This window comes from Aethalodelphis obliquidens, unplaced genomic scaffold, assembly GCF_003676395.1.
Source record: "Aethalodelphis obliquidens isolate GAN/ISIS:26980383/991018 unplaced genomic scaffold, ASM367639v1 scaffold11, whole genome shotgun sequence".
Taxonomy (NCBI): Eukaryota; Metazoa; Chordata; class Mammalia; order Artiodactyla; family Delphinidae; genus Aethalodelphis; species Aethalodelphis obliquidens.
This window is the reverse complement of record NW_020837955.1, coordinates 3,132,507-3,159,221: the sequence shown is the minus strand read 5'-3', so window position 1 is coordinate 3,159,221 and position 26,715 is coordinate 3,132,507. Positions and strand designations below refer to the sequence as shown.

Below are 26,715 nucleotides of genomic sequence, written 5' to 3'. Positions count from 1 at the left end.
TTAGTGTTTTTAAAATTAAATAGATTTTTTCCTTAACAAGAAAGAGAACTGGATACATAATTAAGAGACTGGTATCTAGGCTTGGATCCACCTTTACCCAGCTACATGATTTTGAATGAGCTGCACCTCCACAGGCTGAAATGCCTTCAAATATGAAGGGAAGGAAACAGGCTCAATGACCTTTAAAGAACTTTAGACTCTCACAACTGATAATGTTATTCCTCTTCATCTACTGTCTATTCTGATAGTGTTTCCTCTTTAAAATTTCATGATGATACCTAGTGAGTGCAATGAGAAACACATCCTGAAACTTCAGTGGAATTGCTAGAACTTGAACAGGAGAGTACAAAATTGTCTGCTGAAAAGTTTGTCCACTGGCAAAGCAACATCAAGTAAAATTTATAGTGCTCCTAATTTTCACCTTTGTGCTAAAGCAATTTTATTATTTGTGCTCAAAATAAATTATTCCCATTATATCAGTGAAAAGCTCAAGAAAAACTAGTGATTGGTCCTTTAATTAACACTGTAATTACCAGCCATCTGTAAAAAATAAAGCCATCAACACAAAGAAACATGGATAATGAGTTAACTATGCTGGGTAGGTCATAAGTAAACTTTGGACATTTTCAAAAATATGAACACTGTGCATGATGTAATTTTGTTTATCTTTTCTTTTGCTCTCCATAGTTTTGTCTCTTACTCTTCCTGAAAGGAAGAACAGAGACAAAGAGAAAAAGACTTTTGAGTCCTTACTTCACCTCTAATTTTTTTCAAGTTTTCACCCTACATGCAATTTATGCCAATAGTAACCTCTCTCACAGATCTATAATGAAGATTAATGAGGTGTATTTATTTTCCCACATGTTGGGCTGTTGGACTTGTCTCTAGAGATGCTATAAGCTTTGTCAAATAGAAATAATATTGTATATGGGAAAAGGAAGGATTTTGTTCATTAGGAAGTTTCTTACTAATTAATAGCTGATCATTATTCCCTCTTAGAAGGGAAAGCACACACACTTCAAAAATGATATGATTAATACAACTTTCATAAGTGTCTATTTAGTATGTAACTATTCCGCAAAGTTCCCAAATAGGGTTAACACAGCTGAATAAACAATGAAATGGAAAATATAGCTCGCCGAATAAGCAGTAAAATGGAAAAAACAACTAGGTATTCTGGATCTCAAGTGATGACTTGAACTGTGTTCCCATATCTGAGTCACTTGGTATCTCTGGCTCTTACCTCTAAAATGAGAATCATAATTCTTTACTAAAGGTAAGGGATTTCACTAGATGTTCTTTTAAGGACTCTGGTAGTTCTGAGAGCCAGAATTCTCATACTAAAGATGATTCAGTGCATTAAGGTGAATTGCTGATCTATGGTTTTTCACAGATTTGTATCACATTGAGCTGGACTTACTTTCAGCACTGATATTGAGAATATCCCTTGGATTGCTAATCAGTCGTTCAACAAATATTTACTTAGGGCCTAAATTTTGTGGTTTCTGTTTCATGTCAGGCTGCTCTTTATTTCTTGAAGTCCTCCATCCCTCATGATCCATATTACAAGATTTATACTTTAACTTTTAAAGTAGATTCATACATTATAGTTTTGACTTCTTAACCAGATTTGAGTTTCTCTATAATATGTGGACACAGTGGGAGAAGGGAAGGGTGGGACGAATGGAGAGTTTAGGATTGACATATATCCACTACCATGTGTAAAATAGTGGGAACCTGCTTCATAGCACAGGGAGCTCAGCTAGGTGTTCTGTGTTGACCTAGATAGATGGGATGGGGGATGGGGGCGGGGGATGGGGGCTGGGGATGGGAGGGAGGGCCAAGAGGAAGGGGATATATGTATATGTATACCTGATTCACTTAATTGTACAGCTACACAGAAACTAACACAACATTGTAAAGCAGCTATACTCCAATAAAAAAAAATGGTAAGGAATTTATTTTGGATTCTCCCAATGGTATGGCAGAAACTACCGGATTCCTCTTGGTATCATCTCTCTGCTTTTTACTTAACTAAACAAAATACTGGAGACATTGCCGCCACAATAAAAGGATATATTTCATAGCATCTCTTGCAATGGTTGGCTGTTGAGGTGTAAATAGAAATTTTTTTATTGTCCCATAAAGCTTCCTTAAAAGGGGAGAGGAGCCATCCCTTTTACCTATTGCTTAGAATGTTGATGTGATGGCTAAAGCTCTAATAGCCATCCTGGATTATGTGGAGACTCTTCCAGGGAACAAAGAAAATAAGCCTGCTATCCTGACAATACTCACTCTGGACTATCAAATTTTTAGTTCCTTTTCTTTTATAGAAGAATTAATGTCTATTTTGGCTAAGGTGCTACTTTTCAAATCTTTGCTACTCACAACCAACTTTAATCCTAACCAGTAGAACCTCATAAAGTGTCAGGTTCATACTAAGAATGTTAATAAATCCATATTGAATAGTTGACCCCTATTTTGTGGGTTATAAATGTATCCATTCGTGTGTGTATGTGTGTATGTGTATATATATCCTATCATATCCTGTCATATATGGGAAGTAATTCCTATAGTAATAAATGTCAGAGTTAGCATTATACAAGGTTTATTTAATTGCAAATTTAAATTAACACAAACTCATAGTTATTTGAAAATGTTACAGAAATAGGAAGAAAAAATGATGAAAAATATAAAAAATTGACATAAAAATTGCCCTAACATAATAAGATAAGTTCCAATATAGTACTATACTAATACTACTGATAATAATGTAAAAGAGAGATGATGTCTCAGTCCATCCCATTTATTTTGCCCATGTTTACAAAGAGCATGATTAGTATTCTTTTGTTAGAGTGTCTCCATGTCCATAATTATGGAGGCAGGGAAGTACAAAATCTGCAGGATGGGCCAAGAAGCTGAAGACTCAGGAGAATCGATGGTGCAGTTCTAGTCTGAAGGCCAGTGGGTGAAGACCCAGGATTGCCATGTTCAGGATCAAGTCAAAGGCAGTCTAGCAGGCCAGTCTTTTTGTTCTATTCAGTCATTCTACTGATTAGATGAGGCCCACCCAAATTATGGAGGGTGATCTGCTTACTCAAAAATCACCGATTTAAATGTTTATCATCCAAAAACACCCTCCAAGTTAACACATAAAATTAACTATCACCTGCTCTTTGTTCAAATAATTGTAAGAAATATTTTTATTGCCAAAATATGGGTGATGCTAAAACTGTTTCTTGAAAGGTGAGTAAATATTTGTTAGACAAGACATATGACAAGACATATGACTAAGAGGCAGAAGTTTCTAGGCAGAGGGAAAAGCACAGATCCTTCCAACTTCTAGGTTTGTGTTAGAAACTGCTTGTTAATGACTATAACACTTTACTATTTAACATTTTTCTGTTCTAGGAGTCTTCAACATAATCATTCTGAGGCTAGTCTCTTATTCTGGAATTAGCCAAATCCATTTTTCAGTCAACAGATTTGAGGGTCTGTATGTAAAACTATTTGTATGCAATGAATAAGAGTTACTTGTCCCATCTATGATTGCCTCTAGTCATTTCCCCCAGGTTTACCACACTAGAGTTTCAAATCTCAAAATCAATCTCAGTAATATATAAAATACTGCTGTGCTTATAATTCCAACCAGCTACATTTAGCTGCAGTTGGAGATGAGGCTTACTGGAAACACATAATCATTTTAGTAAATTTCTCTTTGTTAGATATAACTTGCTTTGAAATAAAACACTTGTGGAAATGTTGATTATTTGACTGCCATGAGAAGGAGGCAGGTTTTTTTGAGCAGCTCTTTTCATTTTTCCATTCCTCACACTTTCACACAAAATGCCTTAATATCTTTCCTGTGGCAGGGGTGGAGGAAACTATTATATAGTGAAAGAAACCTCAGAGAACTTATACAGGTTTTCAGTGATTTTTATGAACAGTCTAATAGTCTATTTTTATGAACAGTCTAATGTTTATAACTTTCCCTTTATAACTCATTAATGCAAAATACAGTTTTTACGAGAAGAGAGAGAAAATTCTGCATATCAGGAAACCTCACAGAGGTATCACATTGTTGCCATAATTAATTAGGGAGTGTCACATTTTGCAAGATGGAATTGAGCCACCATATGTGGAAAATATTACTGACGTGGCCCCTGTCTCTTCAGTCTAGGCAGTTTGGTCGAGAAAATCCACGTGCAAGTGGAAGTTTCCTGGAGCCAAGATTTCCTGACCATGTATACAAGAGTATTAGACATGACCATTTTCACCTTTCTCCCTTTCATTGTCTCCCGCTTTATAGTCTTATGAAAAACTTCACAGTAAACTTAGCTAAAATGCTATGGTCCCAGGAAGTGAGACCTATGATAGAGAGGGGGAAGAGTCCCCAACCTACCCTGCCCCGCATAAACACACAACAGACACACACAGTGCCACTAATACTGCCAGGCTAGACTAGTAAATAGGAGGTGAGAGGCTTTGAAACATGATCTTCCTCCTCCTGCCTGGAGCACTCTTCTCATTCCTCACTTGGCTGGCTCCTCTTTATCTCTTCAGTCTCAACAGAAGACCTTTACAAAGGCTTTCTTAAGCTATTTGTATAGCACTTTTTTTTTTTTTTTTTTTTTTTAGTTTCTGCTTTACAACAAAATTAATCAGTTATATATATACATATGTTCCCGGTATCTCTTCCCTGTTGCGTCTCCCTCCCTCCCACCCTCCCTATCCCACCCCTCCAGGCGGTCACAAAGCACGGAGCTGATCTCCCTGTGCTATGCGGCTGCTTCCCACTAGCTATCTACCTTACATTTGGTAGTGTATATATGTCCATGCCACTCTCTCGCTTTGTCACACCTTACCCTTCCCCCTCCCCATATCCGCAAGTCCATTCTCTAGTAGGTCTGTGTCTTTATTCCTGTCTTACCCCTAGGTTCTTTATGACATTTTTTTTTCTTAAATTCCATATATATGTGTTAGCATACGGTATTTGTCTCTCTCTTTCTTTTACATTTGTCCTGTCCATGTCTCCCTCTAGAATGTGAGGTAAATCCTATGAAGGCAGATTACCTTGTCTTTTTTGCTCACCACTGTATACCTAATATCTAGTACACTTCCTGGAACATGAAAAATACTAAGTAAATTTGTGCTAATTAAATAAATGAATGCATAAATGAATTAAATGGAAAAATGTGAAACAGTTTTGTGAGTATTGGGCTAATTAATTAACATTTGAGCTTCAGGTTTCTCATCTGTAAAAAGAAGAAATTATGACTTTTTTGATATTTAATGAGCTTTTGTGATGATCAGCTGGGGAAATGAATGAGAAAGTGTTTTTAAACCTCTAAACTCCATGGAAATATTGAGCATTTTTCAAATTTGGTTACATCTACCAGGTTATTAAATCCAAACTGTAAGCAGTGCAGTTTTAATAACTAAACATCACTTTCCCTCTATTTTTTAGTCTGTGATTTTCTCTAACTGAGTTAACAGAATTTCACTCTCTGCTCACACTTTTCTCCTCTAATTTTCCTAACGTTTCATAATACAGGGGGTGGCTAAGAGTTCAGTTACTTTCTTAGAGGAAACTGTAGCTCATAGAAGTTGCAGCCTGATCAAAATTTCCTGTTTTTAATAAATGACAGACAGAATCTCATTCCACATGCCATGACTCCAAGTCCTTCTGTTAAATCATAGTGGAAGACACAGCAAACGGGAGGGCTAGTCATATTTCTTGAAAACACGTTACCTTGTCTTCTATATTTCTGGGAAAAAAATAAAATTAGATTTAAACAGTCAGGTCCATTTTTTTTTTTGGCAAGAACATTTCTTAGGTGGTGGACATTTCTATCAGGAGATACATGGTGTCTGGTTGTCTTTATGAGGTATTAACAGCCACTGATGATCTTTTCTAGGAGCCATTACATTGTTAGAAGTTGGATAATAATGGTATTCTATTTCTATCATTTCTTAATTTAATAAGTAATTGGCATAGTTTTATAAAAATAACTTTCCTATCAATTATTTATTTGCACTGAGGAACACTTTTTATACTAAGGAAAGATAAACTCTTGATTCTTTCCCTTTATAACTCAGTTTTTAACAAAATAAGTTAACTATCGTTCTCTAATAGTGACTAATGAGCTTTTCTATTTCATTTTGATCTGTTTCTTTAATTTGTTGGTTTTGTTTCGATATCATCATGTACACATAGATTTAAATACGTTTGATGAATTTTAATTATTGCCATTATCATTCTAATTGATGGTCTAATTGTCTCAATTGTATCCTAGGAGAGGCTCTTCAAATTGGTCTCTGAAACTTTTTTGACATGACCCTAGTAACCTTTGATATCATTTTGGTTATCTGGTTTTACAAGATGTTGTAGGAACATCTTGTACATGTTCTGACCCACACCTAAATCAACCAATTCTTCAGGGATACTTGATTTATTCCTTTTGGTAGAAAATTCTATTCAGGTACAATCTATTCAGATACAACAGTGAGAAAGATATTTATATTCCGATTGCAGGACAATAAATATGGCTCATTTAAAAAATAATTTTAGTAGGAAAAGAATACATGTTATTGATTTTACATTGTATTGTCTGCGTTTAGGCATTAGCTAATATATTTCTTAGAACAGTTTTCTGAAGTAAGCATTGTCAAACTCATCTTACAGATGAAGGAATTGGGGCTCAGAGAAGTGAATTGTTCCAAGTTGACAAAACTAATAATTGGTCAGCTTGATTCTCTAATGCTAGCATGACTCCAAAGCTCATTCTTTAACTTTATTGTACATTGCCTTTTATTCAGTCCCCTGTACTTTCTCTTCCATGCTTATCACTTCTACATAAAGTTTTTTTTTCCTTTGGTTAACTTTCATTTATATTGATAGGAGCTCCAAACATTTTTTTCCCCTTAACATTACTTTTAGATGGACAGATACTGGAAAGGAATCTGGAAAAACCTGAGGTGAAGGGCAAGAGATAAAACATTCTTCTTTTAAAAATTTTTGCTTTTTCAAAATGAACTTCTGTAAGGGATTTTATTTTATCTTCATAGTAAACTGCTCTTTCCAGAGAATTACTAAATTGAGAACATTTAAAACAACTGTATTGCAAGACTTAGCAACTCAATATAAAATATGTGGCATAGACACCAAATATATGGTAATTATTAGAATTATATTTAATTCTTGAGTCTGCTGAAAAATGGTTTTCAAGTTTCCACTTTCAAATATTTCCCATTGCACAGAATGCTAAAAGTATTTTTCTTTGTAAGTTACCATCTGTTAAAAATGAGTTAATTAAAATTATATTTTTATCATTTACTCACAAAATAAGGTATATTTTAAATAAGCAAATAAGCAATCAATGGCTACAATGAATTTAACAAAGCTTTTGCTTGTTCATTCCTAGGTATAAAATCCTATTATATGAAGGTCAAAAAGCACATTTGGAAAGTACAAATACCAAATATAAGGTTGGGCAGTTGAAAATTAAAACCATATGCAATGCCCAGTATGACATTTTAGATGTTAAATATAATACAGTTCATTTCAGATTGGATGGCCAATGTCAATCTAGAACACTGTTTGATCTGCAATTTATATTGAGATGAAGCAGAGAGAATTTTTCTGCCTCAGCTTCTTGTCTTTTAACACAATGTTTCACAGATGTCTGACCTTTGGGTTTTAATGTGATAATGCGGCTTCCCCTGAACAAAGGCCTGAAAGCTGATTGTCAGACAGAAGTTGTTTTTCAAAGGAGAATGAACCCAAATTGTATACAAAAATGATACCATGTATTTTCTAAATTCCTACACATAACAATTATGGTTGTTCCCAGGGGTATTTTAAGAATAGTAGGTAAATATAAAATATTAAAGAAGTAATTAATTTTTTGAAGTTTAGTCACTTGAGAAAATGTTTAATTCTCCTTGGGAAGCACATTCATTATCACAGTTGTCACTTTTTCTTTAAGTTTTATTGTATATATTGTCAAATGGGCTCATGGCTCTTTTATTGTCATTGTAATTTCTATTCAGCATCATTTAATCTGCACATTGAAATGTTACTAGTTGTTTTCACATTCTCATGTGCATCCTCTAACTCTCTACTAGAGGCTACATGCTGAGATTCAATATCTCTCCTATCCATTTCCTCATAGATTTTCAAATTGATGAAAATAGGAAGATGGATAAAAGCCGTTTTCTATTATTTGACAGCTTTTTATTAATTAACTGATATCTTCATACATGAGTGAGAGGTTTTGGGTTTTAAAACCTTAAGTAATTTTTTATTGTTGGTGATGATATATTTGAAACCCTGTGGTATTACTTTTTGAGTAATATCTATTATCTATTCTTTCTTCTGCGTAATTACTGATGGTAGGTAAAACTTCATCTTCATACTAGCTCTAACCCTGTGTAATCATTATTCGACACAAGTAGAAGTTCTGCCCTTGCTGTTTGTGTGGCCTGCGTTATTTTATGTGCAGTTTCTTCTAACCACATTGTTGGCTGTTCTTTAATCCCTTTCTTACTTATTCAGATGCATTTTGTCTTGGAAGTAACAAATGTTTCCTTACCCACAGAGGCTTCTTCTTTTTCTTTATACTCAGTAGCAATTATAAAATTCAAAATCCAAGCATCATCCAAGGGTGAGCAGATGATAACAATTTTTCATTCTCGCTGCAGCCAAATGCTCCCTGTAGAATCCTCCTAGAAGCCCGTTACCTGCCTCAGTTCTCCAAGTTACCTGACTCAGCTACCATTTCCCAACGTCTTTCCTTGACGTTGGACTGACTGCCTCCTGTATGCATGCCTTCTGTCTCCTTGATCCCTCACTGGCTTCAGGGCTCTTTCCTCCTATCTGCTATCTTGATGCTACACATCCCTGCTGCTGTGTACAACTTGATGATCCACAAGATGCTCCAACACTTCTGCCTGCATAAAATCCACTCCTTGTTTATGCTGACTTTAATGCTGCTCCCCTCTAGCTTTACTTTTAATAACTTTCTATCCCATTAAAACCCAAATGGTATGTAGTCACCAGCCATTCTGTTTCCTTATCACAAATACTCTTGACTAGTTTTTGTCCATAATTTACTTAAACATATAAATGAAAAAGTCCTTTTTCTTTTTAATATCTTTCTCTTTTGTATTCCTCAATCAAATTCAAGTTTCTATATTTTCATGTAATCATTTCTTATCCTTAATTTTCTATGCTAAATTATCATTATTTTTCTCTCACTGACTGATGATACACCACTTTTTTCTCATCAGCATTCATCCATCCTCTAACACTTCATCTCCATACTTCAAGTTGGTCACGTAATAACTAGATTTTTTTTTGTTAAATTTTATTTATTATTTTGGTTGTGTTGGGTCTTCATTGCTGTGCGTGGGCTTTCTCTAGTTGTGGCAAGCAGGGGCTACTCTTTGTTTTGGTACGTGGGCTTCTCATTGTGGTGGCTTCTCTTGTTGCAGAGCACGGGCTCTAGGCACGTGGGCTTCAGTAGTTGCGGCGCATGGGCTCAGTAGTTGCAGCATGGGCTCTAGTGCACACGGGCTTCAGTAGTTGTGGCTCTCGGGCTCTAGAGCACAGTCTCAGTAGTTGTGGCGCACGGGCTTAGTTACTCCAAGGCATGTGGGGTTTTCCTGGACCAGGGATCGAACCCATGTCCCTCGCATTGGCAGGCGGATTCTCAACCACTGCGGCACCAGGGTAGACCCCTAGATCCTTAGTGTAGTTTATATTCCAGTTATTTCATCTCCATTCCTTAATGTTATCTACGTGTCGCATCATTTCTCTCTGATCTTATCGTGTGTGTGTGTGTGTGTGTGTGTGTGTGTGTGTGTGCATGTGGGTGACAGATCCTTAGTATAGTTTTCTCTTCTGCAGTATAATTTATACTTTTATTCTTCTCTAAGGTTTTTCAAATTTTATATTAATTCTGGTTTTTAATGTGAAATCCTATGACCTCTTATTTTATAATCCATACTTTTTATGCAGACTGCAATTATTATATATCTTCAAAACATGATATAGGCACTTCTAAATTCGACAGACTTTATAAAACCAAGTCATGTGCTGGGGATGAAGATGCAAATAATGTTTATACGCCCTCAAGGAGCTCATGGTATATTAGGATTACACAAAAGTAAACAGGATATTTCTCTATACTTTGAGGAGAGTTAAGATAAAGGCATGGTCAGGATGCTGTGGGAAGCCAGAAGAGAAGAATTTAACTCAGTCAGGGGGGAAAGTACCTGCTTGATTCCCTAGTTTCTTGAGGCCAGAGACTGACTACCTTATTCATTGTTCTATACCCTGTCCCACCATTTCTCTGTACACACTGAAGGTACCTAAGAAATATTCAGTGAGTGAATGAATAAATAAAATGACACATATGTGGATTTATGAAGCATGCTTAGTGCTTAGGATATACCCAACATTAACAAATCAGTTATAAAAGGCACTGAGCATTAGGGGGAACTGCGGAGTTTTGACATAACAGGTTTGTAGATGCAGGCAGTTCATTCTAATGAGTTCAAAACCATAGGTGATCAGGTTCCACTAAATGATTTTAAGTAGGAAAGGGACATGGTCAGATACATATTTTAGGAAATAATTCTAACCTGTAATATGAAAGATGGATTTGGTTGGTAGAGAGAAGGTGTAGAGGAGGGAGTAAGGAAGGTATGGTGATCAGATGGACTGGACTCAATAGTATTGGGTTGGCCAAAAAGTTCGTTTGGTTTTAAGTAAAAATAAAAGGCATTTTTCATTTTCACGAAGAACTTTATTGAACAACGTATTCACTAACCAAACGAACTTTTTGGCCAGCCCAATAGCAAGTATCACCCTCATTCTGAGTGACACAATGAGCTAGCAGGGGGAGGGGAAGGAACGTTTAGATTTGTTGTCCCTCTAAATAACTTTATTTCTGAATCAAAGGGGTTTGGCATATTGTCTGGGGAATATATCAGATGGAAATTCTGTTTCCTCATCCCTGTACAAAGTAGCCAGACTCTTCATATTTCCTTTTTATAACACACTTGTACAAGGAACAGTAGTCTGTGTTAGGGCTGTATCTCCCTGAGATGTTTCTTCCCACTTTCAACTTGGGGAAAAGCTGAGATTTCTTCTTTTTTCAGAGAGAACCATGACCAAATCCCCACTCATTGTCCATGGTGTCTCTTCCCTCTTTCTATACATCTATCTCACCATTATATTCATATCTCTTAATAGAATCCTTCTAATCAACATCAACTGCTAATTCAAAATGAGATGGACATTTTTGGAATTAATTATTCCAACTTAAATTCATATTTCAGATAATTGTTCTATGTATAGTTGTGGACAGCTACCAATTAAATGTATGTGTTTAACTGGCCTCTGATTTTTCCAGATATTTTACTGCTTAAACTTGGAGAGGGGTTAGAATATTATAGTATCCACTTACAACTCTTAATGGTGTGAACTTTAGGCTGCAGCTACTGTTTATGAGTATAATTCCTCTTCCCTTACCGTAGAGATTCTGAGAAGCTCATTTATTTCCTCCTTAAAACTGCAGCAAACAGAGTGGAGTATTCATCAAAAGGAAATACACAAATAAGTATATTTATTATTAAAAAAACTGATATTTGAACAATAATATTCAAGCAGACTGCAGGAAGTCGCTATTAACTTGTCAAGAAATCTCTTTTTACTGAAGAATACATTTATAGAGGAAAGTTAAATCAGTTTTATCATTCAGAATATATTTGGATGAGAGATCAATGTAAATTTTTGAATGAGTCATTTCCCCCTCCTCCAGAGAAGCTGAGACCAAAATTTTTATATTATTAACTTTTAAAGGAAAAAAAGGACGTTCTTGAGATGTGCTTCTAGGAAGATGGTGACAGAATTTCAGATATGTAGACATATAAATATTTGCTTTTATCTTATAGAAATTCCAGTAATGTTCTATTTCCAGCCCTTTGTAAATATGCAACCAGGTATTTCTCAGTGTTTTGTTTTGTTTTTTTTCAGTAAGAGAAAGCAAACAAGCTTAGTCTGATAGTAATGCATCTGTTTTCTAATCAAACAGAGAGAGAAAGTTGAAAGTGCTGATGGGTGTCACCTGTGAATGGTTATTATGATTCTATGATATGCTTACCTGAGGGGATAAACACAGATAATAATAATAAGGAGAGAAGCTACTGAGTTACAAATAGATTTCAGATTGAGATGCCACATAGAATGCATGCCACAAGCATTAGGACAGCAGAATAGATATACAAAGATGAAGCAACTGCCTCTGTACGGGGTACCTTTATGTTTGCTTTTCCGTGGGCAGTTTTCATTTACCTATGTTGTCTTGATGTTCTGACTAGCTAAGGATCTATTCCTCCCCCTTTCATTTTTAAGGAATCCCAATTTAGACAAGAACTTATATTTTTTAGCCCTAAAATTTGATAGCTAGGGTGAAAGGTAATTATTTTTAAAAAGTCTTTCTTTTTGACCTCTGATTCACACAAACTCTGGCTTTGATTACTCCCAAATATGGTACCCAAAATTGGTCTTTTTTTAATATTACTCTCAAAACAAGAAGGATAGTTTGAAAATAACAGATCGGACAGCAACGTGTTATTAATTTTCAAGATATAGAATGAAGTATAACCAAATTTTACTTCAAAGATTGTTTCCTTGGCCAACTCAAACTAGAAAATAATGTGGCTTTTTCCTCTGACTCTAGAAAAGAGAAAAAGACACAGAAGCTCTTTGCTAAAAAGACAGTTCACTAGACTTGTCAGCCCTATTCTCTCCTAAAATTTTCTCTAGTCATAATTACTATATTTTTTTTAAGTGTTAAACCAGCAGAAATGGTTTTCACCTCATTGTTCACGATTTCAGGTTTCTTTACTCTGACTCCGGTTACAAACCTTGCAAAGAGTACCAAAAAGGAACTCGCTAGTCAGAATTTCCTGTCCTTCCCTGAACTTCTGATTTTACTTCTTCAGTGTATCATGAATGACATCCTACCCCCAGGGTGTTAAAATATTTTAAAAAACTTAATACCTTCTGTTGCACTTTTTCTTGATCTTCTGGATTTTTAAGTCTTTATTTCAGGAAGTGATAACTACATAAACTTCAACCTTGATCATATTCAAGTATTTCTAAGCCTTTATTTCCAATATCCACAAACTCTTCCTCTACTTCAATGCCCAATAAGTACAAATCTACACTAGTAACTTGTTCTGCACTCATCCTGGTATATTATATTGATAGATGATGTAGGGCTTGGTAAATGGTTTTTGTATTTTCTGATTGGATTGATTCATTTCATCTGCTGCCAGATTTACCTGGAAATATATAGGCAAAAAATATTTATGCTAAGGAGAGTTCCATAAATACTTTGGCAATTATGTTTTCTATGTTTGCATGTTAATTTTTATGGGCTCAGTAAGTGTAGCTAATGGCTTTCTTTTTGAGGAGGGGAAGGTCCATGCTTTAGTATGGAAATTTATACTTACATGAATGAATCAGAATACAATTTAAACATTAAAAAGCCATGAAGAACCATCTGCTTACCCTTAATAACCCAAACATTTAATGAGATTTTTTAATATTCATATGTGCGTGTATGTGCATGTGTGTCGGTGCAGAAATAAGAGAAAGCCAACCCTGACCAAGCAGAAGTAAATATTTGGAAAGAAGTCGTGAGAAAAAAGTAAATCCATCCTATTATTTCCTTTTAGAGACGTGAAAATCTTCCCATTGCAATTATGTGGTTTTCTGTGCTCTCTTTCAGATAGCAAACAATGTTAATTATGTTTTGAGTCTTCGTTTGTGATTATGATCATTATGTTGTATGTCTAATGGAGGCAAGAGGGTAATAAAATCCAAGATCAGGAAAGATGTGTATTTGTATATGTGTATATGTATTTGTGTATATGTATGTGTATATTTTGAAGTCTGAACATAAATGGTCAGTCTTTTCTCTGGGAAAGATACTTCTAGTACATGTACACATACATGTACACCTACATTTACAAGTCATCACAAAAGAAAAGTTAATATAACCATTCTAGAAATTATCGTTGTGATAATCCTACTTTTTATTTTTCAAAGTCTTTGCCTTGTCAAATCTAAACAGATTATGTTGTAAGAAGATATAATTTTTGGAAAATGGCAGAACTAGTAAAGAATATGATATAACATACAGCTGAATACAATATTTATACCAGTTGTAGTAATATGTAAACAAATTAATACTCTCTGAGATTCAGTGAAACAAAGGAAAATATATTAAGATAAACTATAAGTAAATGATTTTATAGCAGAGAGAATTCTTGGGAGATAAAAATTTCTATTAAATTAAAATTGCAAATTTTATTAAATTATCAGTTGAATTTGTCCTCTTGGGTGAAAGACTTAGATTTCTTTCTTTATTTTAACCCCACATCTAAGCCACATCTACACAAGAAAACTATATATGAACGTTTTTCTTTTTCCAAATATGCCAGTCTCCTTCCTACCTCAGTGTCTTTGCACATACTGCTATTTATCTGGAACACTATAAACCATTACAAGGCTGCCTTCTCTTCATCATTGAGTTCAAATGATACCTCTTCAAAAATAGGTCATTCCTAATTACTCTAAGTCATCATATCCATTCCCTGACTATCCTAGCTGAAATAGAGAATAACACTCATTACTAGCTTGTTGCTCTTATTTTATAGGTATATTTTAAAATGTGATATTGAGTGCATTTCACCTCAAACCGAAAAGGTTTATAATGTTGGCATGTTATAGAAGAAAAATTACTGACTTTGTAACCAGGCAGATCTTGTTTGCATTCTGGCTCTACCACTTACTAATTTTGTGATATAGGTAATTTATATCCTTCCTGAGTCTGTTTTTCATCTGCAGTATGGGATAATCATTTCTACTTTGCAGGATTGTTATGAGGGTTAAATATAAATTACTTTCTGGTTCATAATGTTGGTACATGGTATTCAATGAATGATAGTTAATATTATGAATATGATTTTAACAGTAAGCCATAGGAATAAATAATGTAATACGGATTCTTAGAATTCATCAAAGCACGTTGTAAAAATGACTTAAAGAAACATCCACCATGGCAATGACTAAAACATTTTGAAAAGCTTTATTTTTCCATTGAGAACCATAGCCCAACAGTGTCTGCGCTTCTGTGTTCCTCTTGCCAGGAAGGATAATATCTGTGATACATTGACTAAGTCTAATGAAAACTTTTATTCTTAAGACACAAAATATTTCCTAACACAGCACATAAGGTCTTTGTGCTCACGTCAGCATTGGAGACAAACTTACAGGAAAGAAATAGAGAGATTGCTCATTCTTACAAAACCAAAAGACTAAAGTAAAAATGAAAATAAAAGTACATGGCAGAATTTTTTTTTTTAAATCCCTGAACTGAAAAATATACCTATCAGGAAACATCTAGTCCATGAATTACAAATTTTTAAAAACAGTGTTTTTACATACAGACAGATCCATGCAGTTTGTCTGATGTTCCTCTGTGTTTGCTTTGTGGGGCTTAGTGCCATCCTTGGAGATATAGGCAAGAAAACTATTTCCTCTGTACACCAATAAGAGGAAAACAAACTGACCATTTCTCACACACACCTTGGGAGACTTCCCTCAATGGGCTTTCTGATCCATAAATCATGTCAAATATGCTTTCTTGTTATTTTTTGACACAATACTGTTCCTAAATGGTGGTACTCAGAAACTCCCAGAGACTCAGCTTTATCATAAATTCAATACATTCTTTTATTAAAACAGTGAAGCTATTTATCCCCAGTTATTAAGGCTATGTTTCATTTTATACATATATGTGGATACAATGGCCTTTTCCCTAGAACTACTTAAAAATAGGATTCCTTAAAAGTTCCTTATTTATATTTTCTATGCACCAAATGAGCAGATTATACGTCAGATGAGCCACATATGAGATGAGGAGCTGCAATTAGGAGGAGTTGAAAAAAAACTCTGAAATAAATCTTTAAGTAATGAGAGGAAAAGGTTACTTTAAAATTATCCAAAAAAGGGAATATCACTGTTTTGGTTATGTTTTAAATTATTATATTCGTAATGTATATATATATATATATATATATATATATATATATATATATATACACACATAACATTTAACTAGGAATACTTTTATCTATGTGTAGCCCAAGGCCAATTTTCTTCTCAATTTCTATGTGGTTTGTTTAGTATAGTATATATTTATTTTAATCTGAACCACTACAAGCTCAACTGCAGATATGGCTATGTTACCATTATCAGGTTTGTGAATCTCCCGATTATAACCTGCCAGCTGGTCTATCTGCATGGCTCTCTGGGAGGAAAATCTCGCTCTTTGCAGAACCAAACTTTTTCATTTTCAGATAGTTCTAAATATTTGAACATTCTTGCTGATTCAAGTCAAAATATACCTTACTATAAAATTTGTAATCTCTGGGTTTACATTTTAAACTATATGAGATTAGACCAAATCATTTCTCCACATGTTAGACTCTGCCAAATTTGATGCGATTTATTTGCCAAAATTATCCTACCTAACCATTTCTCCCCATTCTTTAGGGAAAAAACACCTCCAGCTTTTTTCAACCACACTTGGAAATATACTTTTGAACCTCTTTATCAATCTGATATCTTGTATTTGCACACCCTCTAGTTTCTTCCTATTAAAATATGTATGAAAACTATGCTTCTAGTGTGATCTAACTAGAGAAAAGCAGGGCTCTTACTATCTATCCAGACAGTAGACTTATAAGAGAAAATCATCATTTTCCTTGTAGCCAAATCGCTCTGCTAACTTGGTTTCAGGCAGGGCTAATAAACATTTACTGTAAAGGGGCAGAGAATAAATATTTTAGATTTTGTGGGCCAGATTGTCTCTTTTGCAGCTATTTAACTGTGCTGTTGCAACGAGAAAGCACTTGTAGACAGACAATAAATGAAAGGGTATATCCATACATCAATAAAACTTTATTTACAAAGTAAGGCTATAGGTTGGATTTGCTGTGCAGGCCATAATTTGCTGACCCTTGGTTTAAGGCCTAACTAGCTAAACACTGCTTGTTATAGTGACACCTGGCCTTTGAAACACATCATTCTCATCCTTGAATTGTAAATTATGTGTGAGCATATAATATTTAAGTATCTTCCCTATTCCATTTCATTTATTAAAACCTGATTGGTAATTGTGATTCACTAACATTTATTTAGGTTTTTATCTTATTATTTAGCCTATTAACTAGTACTCAGAGTTCCGTGTCATTCCACATATCTGTTCGGCAGATGAACAAATCAAGTCACAGATGAAATATTACCAGAACATGGACAAAAATGAGTTTTTCAGGTTAAAACTTTGTTATTTATTAGTAATTTATGAGTATATCTGCCATATAATAATTTATGAAATTATTCCATGACCTGGTCCATGTTGCTCCTTCTTGTCCAAAAGAATATAATAAGCTACATTGCCAAATAGTAAACTGTGACATTAGTGGGTATTTACTGTATTATTAGAGGGTCCTGATATCAGTCTGACTTAAAGAACTTAAACTGATACCTAGTGATTATTGTTTCTTCATCTAGCATTGTACTTTGAATAACCCATTCTAGAAAAAAATCATCTCTAGTAATTAATATTAGATTTACTGAGCTTTTTTTTTTTCTGCAGTACACGGGCCTCTCACTGTTGTGGCCTCTCCCGTTGTGGAGCACAGGCTCCAGACGTGCAGGCTCAGCCGCTCCGCGGCATGTGGGATCTTCCCGGACCGGGGCACGAACCCGTGGCCCCTGCATCGGCAGGTGGACTCTCAACCACTGCACCACCAGGGAAGCCCTACTGAGCATTTTTTAAGGACAGTTTTCTAGTGGTGTTTTAGTAAATATTCAACAACCGGTTCTCTGAGAAAAAATGACATATTTTTAGCTTCCTAATTTCTGGGTGTTAACTACTTCCAGCATGTCCAGTTTTAGAACGTGACATCATTGAGTGTAGATTTGGGAAGAGGTGAGTACTACTTGTTCTTATAAGCAGTTCAAATTGGTTCAAACATAAACGCCATTAATATGGTTTCCTAACCTAACTTGGGTCCCTTCATCTGACTCGAAGCAGTCAATCTACTGACATCTGGCTGTGGTGAAGGAAAGTACAGCATTTATTGCAGGGTGCCAAGCTAGCAGAACAGCAGCCCATGCTCAAAAGATCTGAATTCCCTGATGGCTTTCAGGGAAGGGTTTTTAAAGACAGTATGAGGGGGGCTTCCCTGGTGGTACAGTGGTTAAGAATCTGCCTGCCAGTGCAGGGGACATGGGTTCAAGCCCTGGTCAGGGAAGATCCCACATGCCACAGAGCAGCTAAGCCCATGCGCCACAGCTACTGAGCTTGCTCTCTAGAGCCCACGAGCCACAACTGCTGAAGCCCACATGCCTAGAGCCTGTGCTCCGCAACAAGAGACGCCACCGCAATGATAAGCCTGCGCACTGAAACGAAGAATAGCCCCCGCTCACCGCAACTACAGAAAGCCTGCACACAGCAGCAAAGACCCAATGCAACCAAAAATAAATAAATAAATTTATTAAAAAAAAAAAAAAAGACAGTGTGAGGGAGAGAGTTGCAAGGTGTGTGATCAGCTTGTGCACCATTCTCTGATTGGTTTATGGTGAGGTAACAGGGTGATGTTTCTGGAATCTCAGTTATTAGTTGGCTGGCTCCAACCAGTCTGGGGTCTATGTGCTGGTGGTCAGCATGCAGTTAACTTCTACCTGGTGGGGAATTTACTATCTGCAAAACAACTCAAGGATATGCCTCAAGATATTATCTATAGACCTTGAAGAGGAACTAGAAGTCCTTGACTTTGTTTTAAGGCTAAACTATTATTAGTTTGTCTTGCTTGACTGTTTTTCTTTGTTTTTGCATTTTCTCACTCCTCTGATTAAATTTGTTACTTGGAACTCAGAAGGCCAAAGCTTTTCTATGATCAAGAGAGGGGAGACATGGAGGGGAGTGGGGGTATGTTCCCAGGAAGGCTGTGCAGGGTTCTGCTCAGTTTCAATATCACCCCTTTCTAGCCATGGGACTCTCCTTCCTGATGCTTCTTGCATTAACCACAACATAAAAGAAAACTTACAATCCTTATTGTCAAGAAAAACTCAATTCATCTGGACTCTTGATATTATTTTAATGTCTGTCGTGTTACTTTATAATGATTTCTGAAGATATTTTCTCTTGTTTATATATTTTTGTTTTGTTATCCAACTTTATTAGTTTAGCTACACAGTCAGTTTTCCCATTGAATGAGAAATAAACTGACATTGTTAAATGCACACCCAGGGAAATTCTCTATGCTAGATGTTCATATTATATTCCTTTTAATCCTCTAAACAACCCTGTGAGGTCAGTATTATTATCTCTGAATTGTATCTAAAGAAACATATCTGTAGATTAATAAATTGCCTAGGTTCACACAGAGAATACATTGTGGCACTGAAATCTTATACAGACCTATATGACTTCATAGTCTGAAGTGGAAAAGACAAAGAATTCACCTTGGATATCAGGAGAAATGATGGGACAAGGTCAATACTGGATTTTATAGAGGTAAAAGACTTATTTGGGCAGCAAAATTGGAGGCGCTCAGGCAACATATATATTACCAAATATGTAGGAAAAGGTCTGTTATTGGTGGGTCATGGCTATATCACAAAAAAATTTTAATTTCACATACACTATTAACACTAGACTACTTATTAAAATAGAAAGTGACTACATAGGGGACAGACAACAAAAGTAATAACACTGTGGCAAACAAAGAAATTAAGATGTAGCTATCTGTTCCCTTCTGCCCCCCCCACCGCCCCAAGTATCCTACCCCAGAGGCTTAAGTGGACAAAGAGAAGAGGTTGGGGCTATCAAAATTTATAAGTTCAGAGGAATAGCCTTGCTGAACTGGGGCTCACACCCCTGAGTAAAGGATATGTTCCAACTGCTGCTTCTAAGTTGGTGCTGTAACGCTGGTTCAGGGGATGCTGAAAAAAGCAGTTAAGCTGAAATCAAGTACTGTTTCTAGGGCAAACAACTGCTCCTTGCCTTCCAGTGTTTCTCTAGTACCTCCCAATAGTGGAATACAATAGGAAGCCATTCAAAGGAGTCTAGAAAATGTAGCTTGTTGATCCCCATCACAGCATCACAATGAATTTGTTGCAGAGAAACATAACTAAATTACATGATTATTAGTAAATCAATGATCTTACCTAATTCTTTATCTGCATTGATTTCTTATAACATGGATATTTGTGATTATAGAACACTCAGTGTGTTTTTGTTTTCTTCTGTAGTGGCATTCCAGTTGTCCTTTGGGGAGCTACCTATTTCTTCGTCTTCTAGTTCACATGATCTGAGAGGGGTTGACCCAGTCACCACTTGTAGTAGTCAGAGTATGTCTCAGGCCTGTCCAAAAGAAGACACTCACTACCCCATTAACCATGGTTTATTTTGTAATGTGCTCATGTTCCATGCTAATCTAGTGAGAAACTTAACCAGAAATTTTGTTGAAATTATTGGATGAAACAAATGTTATTTTTTCTGCAGAAGTAGCTATACTACCAGGATGTAAGCTCACTGCTGCTGGTGGCCATCTTGTCTAGGGTACATTTCTTCAAGAAAGCCTGCAAGAAATGTACACATTATAAAGGAAAGTAGAACAAAATTATAACGAGAAGTTTCTTACAACCTAGAATAACTTGAGCCTGAAACTAGCTTTAAATCTAGATTTTTAATAATAATACTGTTAATAATAAATGACATTCATATGGCAAATACAATGTGCTAGGCACTATTCGATGTGCTTCATAAGACCAATGCATATAATAGTCACAAGGACTCTATGAGGAAATTATAATTAATATACAATTTTATATATAAGGAAACGAGGTAAAGAGTAGTTACCCAAAGTAACTTAGCTAGTAAATAACCTAACTCAAGAATATATGCTCTTATCCATGTCATTATGTAGTCTGATGTGCTTCAGTTATAAGAATCAATGCTTTACATTTTAGCTTATGGCCATTTGAATTTTTGTTTTATTTGTTTTGTTCTGGCCTGAAACTAAAATGTTCTGACTATTGATATCCCTCAGCAAAAGTAATCTTTCTTTTCTCTGAAATCAACATTTGATATGTATTTACTTATTTTATGGCCCTCCTTTGATTTCTTGAAATTTATTTATATGTGTATAAATATTCTTGCTGCTACTGGAATTTGCAGAAATTTCAGGGTATATTGTAAAACCTGTGTTATGGCCCACATCACATTGTAGCAATCAATGATACATTCAAGATTAAAGTCAAATCTCAGGAAAGCCACATATTTTAAATACTCAGTGATGTGAAATTGTATTGATTTGGTCCCAAGAGCTTATTTCTGAAGAAAGTGAATTTATTTTCTTTATGATAAGTTCTAGGAGTATTTGGTAAATCAGAATATTTCATTTCTATCAGTTGAGAAAATGGTTTCTTATATTTTGCTATTCCTAGCACATCATTTGTTTCCTCACACCAAGATAAGAAAGGTTGCAGCATGTGTTTATTTTGTTTTTGAGCATAATGGTTAATGGCTTTTTCTGCTCTCAGAATTTTTTAAGCCATTAATTTTATCTGAGCCATTTTTGCAGTCCATACCTGCCTGCATACTAATTATGTAAATGTCTCTTACAACCACATCTCCTTACTAGCCCAAATCAGTTCATTCCTCCCCTATCACACTTATTCAGGCTCAGTGCCCTCTTCTATTAATTACCTCAGTGACAAGTTGACAAAATACAATGCTTTACTTCTATCATTTATTTCTCATGGTAAAGAAATGACACAGCGGATTTAGATCCTTATTTTAGCCATCAGTTAATCACGGGTATGTAGGCTCTAAAATAGTTCAGAGGTATTTATTGTTCAGCTTCTGTTGCATGCATGGATTCCATTAACAGAATGAATTCACAAGTATTCAGGTAAGATATATCCGGTACAAACTTAATTCTTTTCTGTTAAATTACATTGTATCTCAACTATAAAAGTTGATTAGGATTAAGTCAATACTTTCATAACAAAACTGCCTCTATAAATAGATGTGATATGATTACTAGGGTTGAAATTATTAAAATAGAAAAGAAGCTATAGCACTCTGAACTGTTCTCAAAAATTTATATATACCAATCCTATATTTCAATATGTAACTCATATATTTTATCTAACCTCTATTGTCCAGATTTTGTAAAGCAGCAACTAGAGACTATCCTCTTCCCAGTTTTTCCCAGGGGATCTTGGGTTCTCAGTCAAAAAGTACTTTGACTTTCCTAGTATAGAGTGAAGACTGAATAAATACCTATGCCTCTCTACCAAGATTCCACTAAAATGAGAATAAAGACATAAAAATTGTATAAATCTTCAATTAAGAAGAGAAGGAATGGAAGGCAAGCATCAATAAGCAAGATTTCAATAAATTTCTCATGGGCAGGAAGAAGAGTAATGGTAACCAATATAGTAGATCAGAGAAATGCTTATCCTAGAGTATGTGAAGAATAGGATATAATCAAGAAAGGGCAAGTCACTGTGGCAAAAACTCAGTCTCTTGGTGCTCAGACTAGCCAGACACTAAGTAGAGTAAGAATGAAACCTGGGGCTGCAAATATTGGGATTAACTTAATGACCATATATCATAGATCTGAAATAATTTATATATATACTTGTCCTCTAGAATTTCTGCATGCCTGGCCAGGTAAGAAGTACAAAGGCTTCTAATTTTGGCATTTGGTATTCCTCATCAGTAGCAAAGCTCACTCAGTGAAAAGCCCCATGCTGAACTCAGAGTTGTCAAACACATTTTTTTGCCCCTTGAAAAGAAGAAAAAATTGTATCAATAGAACTATATGTTCAGTTGAACTATATGTTCAATCCATAAAGCAAGAATTGGCTACTATGAAAAAAAACAAAACAAAAAACAGAAAACATGGAAGAAATCCCCCAGAATTAAAAATAAATGGCTGAAAAGATATTTTATTAGATTTTTTGAAAAATAATTTTGACAAACCATTGAAAATCATGAGAAAGAGAGAAATATGAGTGAAAGATCAATTCAAAGGGTCCAGTGTAATCTTAATAAATGTTTTATTTTAAAAAACAGAGCAAATAGAAGGAAAAATCAAAACAAAAATACATAAGAATTACAAAAACTAAAGTGCATGAGTGTTCAGAATAAACGTGTCCATCAATTTTACCTGACAAAAAAATTCATGAAATTGCAGACTATTAAATATTATAAAAAAGAAGACTCTAAATTCTTCCAAAGAACAAAGCAGGAACCCTTGCCTTGAGTAATGGTTGACTAAATTTATGTGGAGCAAACTTTTTATAAAAATAACCAAAGTAGTCTGAATAAATAAATTAAAATATACATATATTGTAAGACCTAAATGGATAGTAAGGAGTTAGACTGAATTTTAAAATAAATAAATCATACCAAATGGCAGATGACCAACAAAAATAGGTGAAACATGAATAGACATTTTACAAAAGAAGAACTCCAAATGGTAGTGCACATATGAAAAGTACTTCACTATATAAGTAATCAGGGAATTTAATATTATTATATGTCTGGTGATTTTAAAATATGCCTGCAAATTCTTTTATATTCCTGCCCCTCAGTGGTAGGGATTTATAACTCTACTCTTCAATCTGGCCTGGTTTGTGACTACTGAAATAGAGTATGGCAAAAGTGATGCTGTGTTTTCCAAAGGTAGATAATAAAATGCCAGGAAGTTTCCAGGTTGTTTGCTGGAACACTGGTTCTCAGAGCCTTTAACCTCCATAAAGAAGTTGGACTGCCCTGATACTGCCATGTTGTGTGGGATTCCAAAACACATACAGGAGAGACTACTTATATAGGTGCTTTGGCCAAGTCCCAACTGAGCCCAACATTTGTGTCATTTCAGCACAGATGCTTTACATGTAAGTGAAGAAGCTAACATATGATTCCAGCCCTAAGCTGGTTAACCTGCTCTGGGCTGGTTGAGTCTTTTCAGCTGAGTCTCCAGACATCATGGAGCAGAGACAAGACATCCCCTCTGTGCTCTGTCTAAATTCTTGAGCCACAGAGCCTTGAGCGTAATAAAATACTTACTGCCTTATGACGCTAAACTTTGGGGTGCTTTGTTTTGCACTAATAAATAGAACAGAATTTGGTGCCTGGAAGCAACTTGCTGCCAAAACAAAACTTAAAATATGTAGTGTTGATTGTGGACCAGGTATTGCTGGAAGCATATTGGACCTTATGGAGGCTGTTTGTAAGGGTTTGAGGAAAGTGGGAAATGACTATTGAATTTAGGGGAAAAGGGGACTCATTAAGTAGTGGAGGGCGTTGTCACTTGTGATGTAGAAAGTAAGAAAAGTACCTAATAAATTTGTTCACTGAGCTATTTCTGAGCACAATGTTGATGATGCCATACGGCTTATTCTGTTTTTCCTATAACAGCATAAAAGAAGAGAGAAATTAACTAATGAACAAAAGTTCATATTTTAAGTAGAATTTAGAGAAAATATATAAAGCACTCAGAATGGTCAGCCATTAAAGAGTTCTCAAAGTAAGAAAGGGCGTTAGGATTCTTAATTGGCATTAATGAGAGGATTAAAGACTACATAGAGCTCACCAGTTGATTATAATTAATTTACTGAGTGGTAATCATTAATGTTAATACTCTGTTTCACATGATACTATATCTGGTTTTACCTACTATTTAAAAAAAATTCTTATGTTCCTTTTATACTTAGAAAATTTTTTCCCATGTAGAAAGCTGAAAACTATTATGCTTATTTTCTTTTCAATCTTCAGGTGTTCTAACATTCATTTGTTCCTCCATGTAGAATTAATTTTGGATTGAACTCTGATTTGGAATTTGTTTTCTTCTAGTCAAAATATTTTATTCTCTTGCATCTTTGATTATTGCTCTTGTTCCATTTTCATATACAGAACTTATCTATAGATGGGGGTCTCTTTTCTATTGTCTATATCCATGATTTTCATTAAACAGGAAGTAATAAAACATTCAATTTATTTTCTGTACTGATCATTATCACAATTTCTTCCTAATGAAATTGCCTGATTTAGTTATGTTAATGGGTTTTATATTACTTTATTTTTTTTACTCCGTTCCTTATCATCCCTTCTCTTCAGCCTGTTTTGAAATTACAAATAAGATGCTTTCTAAAATTTACTGTTTCCTATATTTCATTATTTCTAGACTATGAATTCTGTCTTTATTTTGAATGCTACACTAGATAGTTAAATAAACAGGGAGTATAACCTAGCTGCCTTAAAAGAACCAGACAAGCAAGGAGTCAGGAGCATCAGTGTTAGTAGCTATGGGATTATTTCCAGAAGTCCAGGGAAAATAATACCTTTTTGTACTTTGATATGTTGAACATAAAGCAAAACAATGAGGTATGCAAACCTCGGATAATTTTGGTATCAAATTGGAAATTATTTTCTGATTAAAAATGTTGGTCAGTAGATAAACGTCAATTTGAAAAGAGTAAAATAGGAATAATAAATGATTATGTTGATAGCCTACTTTATGTGAGCTAGACAAAGGGGATAGAATTGTGAACAAGATTTGTTCTTTGACTTCAAGGTTCATACTCCCTTTTTGGAGAAAATAGTCAATTAAATCAGCAAGTACAATGAAGAATAATAAATAACACCAAAATGATAATAACAGGATACTTAGGGGCCGTATGTGACAGACATTTAGTGCCATTTAAGTAGCATTAGGACAGATGTGAGCTCTGAGAGATATAGCATTCTGTCAATAGTGCTAGAATAGTCAACACCTTTATGACTGACTGATGAAAACACAAAAACATGCCTATCAAACTATGAGTAACTCAAAATTGAAAATTTCATTTTGTTAAATTAACACTTCAGTATGACATCACTACTTTAAAATAGATGGTCAAACACAAAATGAATTTGAACAGACAAAAATCAAAGAACTACATTCATATTTAAGAAAACTAAAGTAATTTAAAAGTGGACAGTGAAAATTTTGTTTAACAAGTAGAAACAGAAGAAGATGACAAGAAGAAGAGAAAGAGGAGGAGGACATTTGATGACGAACAGAAACATGCAGATAACTAGCATATATTGAATACTCAACCTCAATCAAGGTACTATATTAGGCATTTTTACTCATGCTATCTTTAATCTTCATATTACCACAAATGGTGCATATTCTTAATCAACATTTTATAGAATTAATTTCTCCATGGCCATTGTACTGATGGCAGTGAACCCAATATTTGAATCCAAAACTAATATTGAGGGGTCTAAATTGGTAGTACTGGTTTAGATGAAATTTATTATAATAAATATTTATTTTATAGTAAATTAAATATTTATTTTATAGTTTGGTTACATTTTAAATGTATAAATTGTATAAGGTGAAAGATACTGTAAGGAAAATGTTTATGTGTATTAATGCAATATGCTTAATTAATATAAATATAACAGGCATTAAGTAATATTTATCACAATCAAAACGGTATTGAGAAAAGCTGTCAAAATACAGAGAACAAGGCTGCCTATTACTAACGGATGAGTGAGC

The 26,715-nt window shown here is 34.8% G+C and overlaps 1 long non-coding RNA gene across 1 annotated transcript in view; it reads left to right on the top strand.

Annotated features, from left to right (window-relative positions):
• The window catches only part of LOC113623140 (uncharacterized), a 46,138-nt gene extending 19,680 nt beyond the window's left edge, over window positions 1-26,458 (top strand). The window contains exon 3 of the long non-coding RNA XR_003433794.1: window positions 26,173-26,458. This is a non-coding gene — a long non-coding RNA (uncharacterized LOC113623140). The remainder of the gene's footprint in view (window positions 1-26,172) is intronic.
• Window positions 26,459-26,715: the final 257 nt, after the last annotated feature.